The sequence below is a fragment of the Oryzias melastigma genome, linkage group LG14, assembly GCF_002922805.2.
Source record: "Oryzias melastigma strain HK-1 linkage group LG14, ASM292280v2, whole genome shotgun sequence".
Taxonomy (NCBI): domain Eukaryota; kingdom Metazoa; phylum Chordata; class Actinopteri; order Beloniformes; family Adrianichthyidae; genus Oryzias; species Oryzias melastigma.
This window is the reverse complement of record NC_050525.1, coordinates 21,239,285-21,249,943: the sequence shown is the minus strand read 5'-3', so window position 1 is coordinate 21,249,943 and position 10,659 is coordinate 21,239,285.

The following is a 10,659-nucleotide window of genomic DNA, read 5'->3' as shown; positions in this document are numbered from 1 at the left end:
TTGCCCTGCATCCAAGAACGTCATGGGTCAGTGAGAAAAGGAGGTCATAATACACCAGACGGGGCGTCCACAGATTAAAGAAGCAGGTTACATCTCACTACAGGTACTTTGGAAACAGCCTTTAGATGTTTTATTAGCCAGACAGGAACTCCACAGGATTCCTCCCTAACAACTCTGCTGTTTTACACAAACAGAGAATAAAAAGAAGTGTCCTTTCAAGGCCATGCATGCACAGGCCAGTGAGAGGTACTCACATTCTGTACGCAGACTAAAACTTGCTGACAGCCGTCCCTGGGTGTTTTTCTTCCAGCGTTCTGCAATGATTAGACATTATTTTATATCAACGAGGCTGACAGTCGGAAAAAGAGCCGTAACTCCAGCTTTGACACCAGAAAACTCTCTTTCCTCTGATGCAGAACAGTAAAAGCTGTTCATATGAGCTGTTTGAGAATGCTTTTGATGTGCATTTGTGGGTAAGTTGAAGAGATGCTTTAGAACAAAACTAACAATTTGAATAAAAAGGTAAAGTTGAAGATCTTGAGTTTTACTTTAAATTAATGCATATAAGAGATGATAATCATTTCTTTGATTAGAATCACATCCAAATATGTTTTTACGATAATAAAGCCCCAGTCCGATCATCTTTTGATCTATTTAAAATCGTTCTCAGTAGTTTTTTAATTATGATTGTGCAATTTTTAGTCAGTTTATCATAAACATATGAGCAAATGTACAAATGTGTCAAACAGAAGGCAATTTGAAGTGTTTTTGAGAAAGAGAAAAAAAAACGGTAAATTGATATGCATAACAAAAGATGTTGTAAAAAGGGGTTGGACCACACAAAACTTTTCTTCTACCCACTCCTTTTCAAACACATAGTTTTCTTTACTTGTATATTTGTATCTTCGTATTTTTTCATTCTTATATTTGTATTTTTTTAATTCTAGTGATTATTTTCATTTTGTGTTTGAAACAAAAATAAAAATAAAAAATCAAAGAACCTGTTTAATTTTCTTGGAAACAGTTTCTGTAGAGTGGCAGTAGTTTATTAGCAGCTCTGAGTTGGTGCGGAGCAACTCCGCCCCCTCTTCCAGTCACCCGTAACTGAACTCTCTTAATGGAATCTCCCCCTAGCTTACAGCCCCTCACACTCCCAATATAACTGTACAGGTGTAACAAAAATGGTAAACAATGTTGGAGCTATTCAGCCATATAATTTTGAGCCAGAGGCTGCACGGTGGAGCAGTGGTTGGCGCTCTTGCCTCACAGAAAGAAGGCCCCAGTTCAAATCCCAGCTGGGGGATCTGACCAACTTTGTCTGAATGACAGTGGTGTTTCTGAGTCTTTGTGACTTAGTTTGAAGGCTCACTGTCCTGAATTATCCCAAGAGGGAGAATATAAAAACAAAAAAAAGAAAGAATTAGGGGACCTTTTCTTTATTATTGTCTTGATGAAAATAAGGAAATTATCACAAAGTTCAGGAGGCCCGAGCCAGCAGCCTCTCCACACCACAGCGGCTCTCTGTCTGCCGGCATATCGAGAGAGGGAGCTCCGCTGGCTCCCAGAAGGATAGCTGGCTGCAGCCAAAGAGGCGCCACGGGTTAAAATGTTTGGCGATCTGTCCATGGTGTATCCGCCTTTACCCAACAGAAGCCAGGACAAGTTCTGGCAACCCTGCAGATTAAGGAAATGGTCAATTCACATTTGTATCATTGACTTGACTTTGAAACTGGCCGCCTCTGTGGCACAAATCCGGTTCAGTGTGAACTCAGCATTAAAATGGAGTAGACCAGGGAGCTTGTGCTCTGCCCATTGTGTTTTTTACATCATAAGCTCTTTTTAAAACTTCATTTTTTTGGTCTGCTCCTTGTTCACACCAATTTAAATACAGAAATACTCAGAAATCCTATTTTTAGCTTAATTCTCTTTAAATATGTTCTCTATCATCAGTAAAATACCACAATAAATGTTAAAAATGCATTTTCTTTTTCAGAATGGGTCTTTAAAGCATTTTTAAACACCATATGATTTTCTGTCTCTTAGAAGTTTAGAAAAAATAGGAATATTCTTGAACCATAAACACGTGCAAACATGTTAAAGGGCCTGTGTCATCCAAAATCAACTTTTTTGAGCTTTTAAGTGTAATATATCGTTAATTCCTTACAAAAATAATAATAATAAAAAAAAATCCGAAGTGGTGTTTTATTCTCATGCTCTCTGAGCATTCCTCTAAAGCCCTGCACTCTGAGCACTAGCCCCTCCCAGTCCACAGAAAGAAGTGCGTCCTCAAATTGTGACATAAACAAGTGGGGAACAGCCCCTCCCAGTAAGAGTCTGCTCTGCCAGCACCGCCCCAAGCTGACAAACTTTCTCCACGCAGCTAGTGGTGATCGGCAAACCACTTTCATTTTATATGCATAATATGCATCTTTGCGAAAGTTTGGATGTTGTACGTTTTCGTGGGCGAAATGCAGATACACGTCAGGGTCGGCTCTAGGATGAGGTCATGAAATGGGCAGCACCCACAAAGAGAAAGATGGAGCCTCAAATATCGAGTCATCTCACTTCCAGGTAGGAAAAAAAATAACAAAATGAACTCATAGTTCATAATTAATTTGTTCTTTTTGGTGTCAAAGGTAAACCATATATGATCATATAGGCCCTTTAAGAATATTATGTAATCAAGTACTTGGAATAATGTTCATGTAATTATTAAAGAGTAACTTATAAAAAATAATGTTATGATCCCATTAAAATTTCTTTAAAAAAATTATTTTTAGCAAGTGTTTGACAGAAGACAGATATCCAGTGAGTACATTTGAGTACTTGAACACATAAGCTGAATGATTAAAGCTGAAGGACTGAGCATTCTGAACAAACCATTGAGCACGAATTAGCCAAGTCAACTTTAACAACTTCTATCATCACTTTTTAAAGGGGCGCATTAATCTTTCATGCCTAGCTATAAGCAGATTCAACAGGAGTTATCACGAGCTCAAAGATTTGAAAATACTCTTCACAGCAGACCGGCTTATCTGATGCCAGAGGCTGGGAGATGTGTCAAATGTAGCGAGACGCATCCGCCTTTCCTTCGCACCTCTTATCCTCCCATGCAGACATTTCCCAAAAGAACTTTATACCTTACTCAACTTTATCTCAGCATTATATTTTGATTTATTTTTATTTTACTTTACTGTGACCTAGTTATCAAATCTGCCAGTTTTACAACGATGATTTCACATTTAAAACTAAGAGCTGTTGATTTGCCAGGATTTGTTTCTGCCTCACAACCGGATGATTTCAGTCTTATCTCATGCGGTTACATCACAACAAGCGCCAACAGCAGGTAAAGGAAATCTCTCTGTGACCTTCTCAAGTCTTATTTGCCGCTGTTTCTGTTCCGTATAGATTCATCGGAAGGATACAGCTTTCAATACATCCCTGTTTGTCTTTTCCTGACCTCCTTGCCTTGCACGTTTTACATGCCTCCCTGCTCTAACACACCTGGCTCAATTTTGATCTCTTTATCGAGCTCTGCAGAGGCCTGATAATGACACCGAATGTGTCGGAGCGGAGAAACGTGTAAAACGTGCAGAGCGAGGAGGTCTGAGGTTCTGGGACGCCATAGATCAAAGAGTCAGGTGAGTGATCTCATGTTTTATTTTACTCCTTCATGCATGACAGAGGTTCAATACAATCAATAACTAATTCTCACAGCCTGAGAAAGACCCTCATCAGTAAAATCTGCACCTTTGTCTGTGGGCGCTTTAGGACATGCAAAGTCTTTGCAGCCATCCTGCCTGTGAGAACATTTGACAAAAGGATGGCGGTTTTTTTGTTTTGCTTTGTTTTGTTTTAAAGTGGAAATTGGAAATTTCTTGGAAACACACTGACCTCTGCGATGTGAGTTCATGAGACCTCTTCTAAACGGGCATACAGTATGTGCACGTTTCTGGCTTCTTGATTTCAAACTCTAAAAACCACCTGTCGCTACTGTGAAGTTGTTTGGGAATAAAGTGATCAAAAACTCAATTGGAATTTAGTCCTTTTAATAAAAGTTGGATCAAACTTGCACAGAGATCTCTGGGTATTGGGGATGCAAAGACAAAGACTCATACAATACAGTTCACTTATATTCCTCGTAGGCGGCTCTTATCTGGTTCCAAGCCAATGTTTGTCAGGACAAGAGAACCCCTTAAAAACATTTATACCTTATTGGTCAGTGTCCCTCACCCTGTTGCTGCAGACAAGGTATTCATGTCTCTGTTTCTCAGTGGAAACGTATTGGAACCTGGTTCCAATACGTTGGAACCAGGTTTCAACTGGTTTCAACTGGTTTCAACTGGTCTTCAGCTCAATAAGGATTGATGTAACAATGGATTCCTCCATGTGGTTTGATGTGACACTGAATTCCTCAATGTGTAAATTAGAAAGTATAAAAGTGAACTGAAAGTATTCCAAAAAACCTTCATGTAGCCCAATCTAAGAACATAAAAAGCCCTCATTTTGCATATAAACTCCTCACCACGCATGTTTTTAAGTTTGTACCTACAAAACGAGCATTCAAAATTAAACCAGTTGAACTTCGACCAATCAGGGACTCTGATTTGATACTGATGTATGTATGGGTCCTTTGTAAGTCATGGAAGTGCCCACCGTTTGAAAATTGATCATGAAGAAGAAGTTGATAATTGTGGTTTGTACCCGCCTGGAATTCTACGACACCAAGTCTTTGAAATTTCAAAATAGAGCTTAGAAAAAAACGCCTGAAGCAAGATTCATGAGATTTACACCACTTTAACATTTCCTATCAAGCTTTTACTTACTGAGTACACGAGGTGGTGTTGGGTAGCAACAGTCCAGTGTGAACACCGTGTTCTAAAAGTTCATTTAAGAACTTGCATTCATGAATGCAAGTCACACACCTGGGACGTATGTAGTATTCGGTAGTGGAAAGAATATAAAGACTAGATCTAAAGCTCTGTTCTTAAAGGGTTAAGTATGAATAAACCCAGTACTGTATTTGAACCTTTAATGCATTTGAAGGAATATGACAAATGCACACTAATTTATAATAAAGTTGGGGTTTTTGGACCTAAGTGCAACTCTTTTTTTCATTTAATTAGCTAATATTTTAGCTACAGATTGCTGCTGTTAGTTGAAAGCTGCAGAATTCATCATGTGGGCCATTACTGTCTTCTTTCATTGTTGTTAGCGCGGGACGCATGGAAGTATCATTTTCTGCTCGGAAAGTCAATGGCTCATCACCGGTAGGCACAGATGTCCAAGTGCCAGCAGAGAAAAAAAAAAGCACATGGCGGGAAAATCTATTCTCTTTTTGTTGGCACTTGCTGATGCACGCTGCTATGATATATTGTGATGCTCATTTTTCAAATCACCAGTTAACAGTTCTAACCTCTAGTGCTTGAAATGAAACAATCAGGAAGATAAAAAAGGGAGTTTTTAAAGAGTCACGGTGGAATCAAAGGTCCCTGTGCAGACATCTAAATCTGCCTGTGTTACAGTACAAGGCCACAATAAACAGCCTCTACAGCACATGGCCGGAGAGCTTTGGTGACTAAGTGTATCCCCACCTCTGGGAGTTAGGGAGGGAAGAATGATTCTGGCAGGTTCTGAATTATTGTCTTTCCCCAGCTGGCTTCTTTTGCGTTTCTCTCTCCTTCTGCCTTGTGGCTGTGAAAACAGCCAAATCCCACTTTTGTTGCCTCACTGGCTGATATATTTTGACCATGTGCAAAAGCTCCACGGAGGTTTATGGGATGGCTTTGTTTCCGACATGCAGCTTGCGCCAAAAAAGAGATGGGATTTCCAATATTGTGATGGCAAAATATGCTACAAAATAAACATAAATCTATCAACACCTGCTTTTTATAATGTAGGCAATAATAGGAAGTGATAATAATAACAGGATGGAAGTTAGCAAAACGAGAAGCAGATAAATTACCAGAAGGGAAGACAATGAGGTTTGAGTGCCAAGTTGCCAAGCAGTGTGATCTCTAATTTCCAGCGACATTTAAAGCCTCAGTACTTCTTCCATAATTTCCCATCAGGGGAAACTAAGCCGCTCCAGCTCTTATGATAAGCATCTTTACAAAAGAGCATTGATTTTACTGCACCTAGGAGAGAAATTATTTAACTTCACCTGAGGCTCTACTTATCTACTTTACAGAAGGTTCTTTCCAAGATAAACTTTTTAATTTGCACTCCTGTGCAGGTACCATAGATGGATCTGAAAAAGCTCCTTTAATGTTTTATTCCATTTCCTCTGCAAATGATTCAGAAGTTTTGTATTCAAATAGCCTTCGAGGTTAACGGAAATGGATGAGGGAGGCTTGCATCCCTACAAGAGTGCATAGGATTGAGTAAACACAGACCCGCTGTCAGTGAGTGTGGCCACAGCTCACATTCTCATTCTTTCTTTTCTTTTTTCCTCTCCCTTTTCATATTCAGTGCTGTGCCTTGACATGAAAAGAGCAATCCTAATTGGATGCTGCTTTCTATGCAGATTCTGCTCTACATTGCCACAGCGGGAATTGAAAGGGTAGAGTAGTCCAGAACAGTAAAGAGAAGGGCATGTGTTTTTGTATGCACACAGCAGAGCGGGCGAAAGAAAATTGGAGGTCGAGACAGAAGGAGGTAGATGGAGTGAAAAACTGAGACTGGTGATGTGATTATGGCTAAAATGTCCTGTTCCATTTTCTCTCTGAATGATTGCATTATCTTGACATAATCTGTCCAAGATCTGCTTATTCTTCATTATAACTCTGATAAGTTGACACTGAAAGAACCAGTTTCTGGAACCGCATCTCAAGCAGGTCATTGCTGTATTTTTTTTCAAGGGCAAACACGCTTCACCAGCACTTAATTAAAACCAACTACTGGGCCTCTCACAGCTTGACCTCTGCTTAAAGAGCCTGTTTATGTAACTCATTTTTTAAGAATTCTAGACGAGCATCTTCTTCTGCTTTCCTCCATTCATTTGACACACATTTGGGAATATGGCTGAATGTGGGATTGCTCGGACTATGCTGATCCCCTGAATAGCGGCTTGGCTTAAAGGCCAGCTAAGGTAACGGATTGGTCTCTGCAGCTTAGTGTGCGCCAGGTGCTTGGCCAGATATTGGAAGAGATTTTTATGTGGTTTACATGCATGAGAACAGAAACTCATTCACCCAAAAGGAAAAGCATCAAGAGGAGGTTGAATTCAAATGTGAAAACATTCAAATTAGAGAGAAAATGTAAAAGGAACGGAGTGGGAAAGTTTTAAAATGAAACCAAAAGACAAGGGAAAAGAAGAAAATGGCCTAAAAGAAGGGACATGGATTGAGGCAAAGGCAAAGGAGAAGAATGTGAATAAGATAGCAGGAAAGAAAGATAGAACGGGAAGAGAGGAAGAAAAAAAGACTGGCACTGAAAGGCAGAGCGTCTGGTTTAAAGCTGAAACACAATGAAAGAGTTTCACCAGAGGCATGGATTGTCTGTCCAGAACATTTCCTTTTCAGCACCATCAAAGGCTGCAAAACTTGCCAGTGCTGTGCTTTTTATCTCTCCATTCTCACACTCTCCTTCTCTCTTTCCAATTTGCTTCCCTTCCCTGAAATGACTGACATTGAACGGTGACCCAACCGCGGTTTCCGTATGGTTTATTTTTCCTGCTGCAAAGTGAATTTGCAGTTTCATGCATATAATATCCAGTGAGGTCTGTTGTAAAATTGCACTGATCTGGGACAAAGATTAATCTCCTTATCTTTCCTTACGAGCTCTGGCCTCAGGGTGTGCATATTATTAGCTGTAAGACCTTTATGCTTTAATGACATTTTAAAAGATATGAATTCTCACCACAGACGGCGATATACTGTATCTTCAATTCCATGTGACAAAGAGACGGTGTATTTTACACTAAAGCCCATCAATCATTCATGAACAATTAGGCATGAGGCATAAAATAGCTCAAGGTTTTTATTATTTTATTATCAAGGGGTGTCTTGGAGATTGTATTCTCTTCTAGTTCCACAGGTGAACTTTAGAGACAACTTTTTCATTATCCTCTGGTTGCATAGAGCAACAGATATATCTCTGATTTATGTGAAACACTTTCTATTCAAGCAGTTTCACCTTTACTGAAGTGGTGAACTCAGTCTGAAAGCAGTTTGGAAGTGAAAACACAACTCGATTGAAACCCATCAGCAAGCCTCCCTTGTGACAGATGAATATGTGTACATACACTGTCATTTTGAAAAAGAAATTATTTCGAGTAACAGGGGTCTGGTGAAATGTTTTTTGGAGGCTAAAAGGGCCTCATAGGTGTTTTGTTCATTAACAATTTCCTGAGCTATTTTTGAAAAACTTCTACTAATAAATTTGAGGGTCAACAGGTATCCAGGAAACTCGGTAAAGCTTCTAAAAGTCTAAGCAGAAACTTTTGAATACATGTATTTATTTTACCTTGTGCTATTTTGTGGATGTGCAATATGGAGAAAATAAAAATAAAGAAATTACCCAGGATCATTTATAGCATTACCACAAAATTGATTCACTTCAAAAAATGTGCTGTTAGTTTTAGACAAAAAAGACATTTTAGTCACATGGTTTTGACAATTTGGCCACTAAAACTATAGACATATTAACGATACTCATGCTTAGTCTAGGCTAGACTGGGACAATACCTTTAACCCTCACAAGTTTAAGTTTAGTGCCACTTTTGCAATAATAAGACTTAAACAGACTTAAAATACCCCCCAGCTAAAATGAATAAAGGCAGAACAGGCTGTATTAAAATGAATCATAAAAAGTAAAGCTTAAAACTTTGACGTCAAGAAACATCTGCACATAAAGGCAAAAACAAGAAGTATCAAAATGAGTCATAAAAAAACAAATCCTACAACTTTGACATCAAGAAACACCTGCACACAGCTTTTTTACTTCAAGAAAGGTTTTCATGCCCTGTCTTTCAACTTTCTTTGTGCCATCTGTTGCATCTCTTTTATGTTGTTAGTGAGTCAGCTCTTCCCTCATGCGCAAGTGGAGTTTTATTGCAAACTGGTTTAGCTGACATGAAGAGTGAAATCTTCTGTTAGGAAAATGTTATATTGAGTCCATCCATTGTCTTCTGCTCCTCTGGGGCCAGGTCATGGGTGCAGCAGTCTAAGCAAAGATGCCTAGACTTTTCTCTACCTGGCCACTTACTCCTGCTACCAATGAGTTCCCAAGCCAACTGAGAAAAAGTTTCTCCCCAGTGAGTCTTGCATCTTTCAGGGGTGACATGCGCAGAACACCTCCCAGACAGGCTTCCAGGAGTTCTCCAAACCAGATACCCAAGCCACCTCAACTGTCATCTAGTAATGTGGAGGAGTAGCGGCTCTACTTTAAGCAACCAAGTTCCTCTCCTTGTCTCTAAAGGAGCTCCCTGCCACCCAGCAAGGGACACTAATTTCACCTGTTGATATCATTTATGACCCAGAGCTTGAGCCCATAGGTTACTGCAAGAATCTGCCTGTCTGATATTTCTTTACTCGTAGAAAAGACCCCAAGATACTTAGACTCTTTCAGTAGTTCTTCATCCATCTATCCAGAGAGGACAAACTACCTTTCTGCAGTCAAGAACCATTGTCTTAGACTTAGCAGTGCTACCCCTAATCATTGCCGCTCAACATTTGTCTATGAACCACACCAATGCATGCTGGAGGCCCTTGCTTGATGAAGCCAACAGGACAATGTCATCTGCAAAAAGCAGAGATGAAATCCTATAGTCTTAAACCATTTCCCCTCAGGCTGACCCTAAAATTTCTATCCATAAAGGTAACAGAATTGACAATGAAGAGCAGAGTTGTTGTTGTCCAACATGTATTCTGCAAGGATCAGGCTTAACTAATTCATTTCATTCATTCATTCAACTTACTAGAATAGAAACACAGTTATTGCTCTCGTTATACACCACGAGAGACAAAGTCCAATGGCCTTTCCAAATCTATGAAACACTGGATGAGCGAACTCCTGCAAATCCTCAAGCACCATATGAAGGGTGTAGAGCTGGTCTTCTATTCAACATCCAAGAAAAAAAAAACACACTGTTGTTGGTGAATCTGAGGTTCATCAACAAACAAAATTCTCCTCTCTGGAATAGACTTCCCTGGGGAAAGTAGGGGTTGTGATTCCTGACTCCAAAAGTATACTATACAGATAAGACATCCCCACACCAAGAAACAAGAAGGTTTTTTTGACCTGGATCAGACTGTTGGTGTAGTAAGTCTCAATCGTATCATGTGGGGGAAAAGATTTTTAAAAATGTGTAATTAGCATGGCAATGGTAGGAAAAGGTGAATGGGTAAGTGATCAATCTTGAAAATGTAATGTACTCCAAGAAAAGAAGGGGGCCTAAAAAAGAACCATGTGGAACACCACTAGAGAGGCTACACTTGACAGCACTATACCACTATAAAGAATATTTGCATGGACATTTTTAGCAGTAGTCAGGACGTGCTTATGCAGTTTTTTTTCTCTTCCTTATTTTCATTTTATTGTACTAAACTTGTTTTTTTTATACAAATCAAGTCACATAATCAAGTTTAATGTGGCATTCACGCGCATCAAAAATAACTTTTCATATACGCTCTATTTGTATGCCAAAACCAGTGGCAA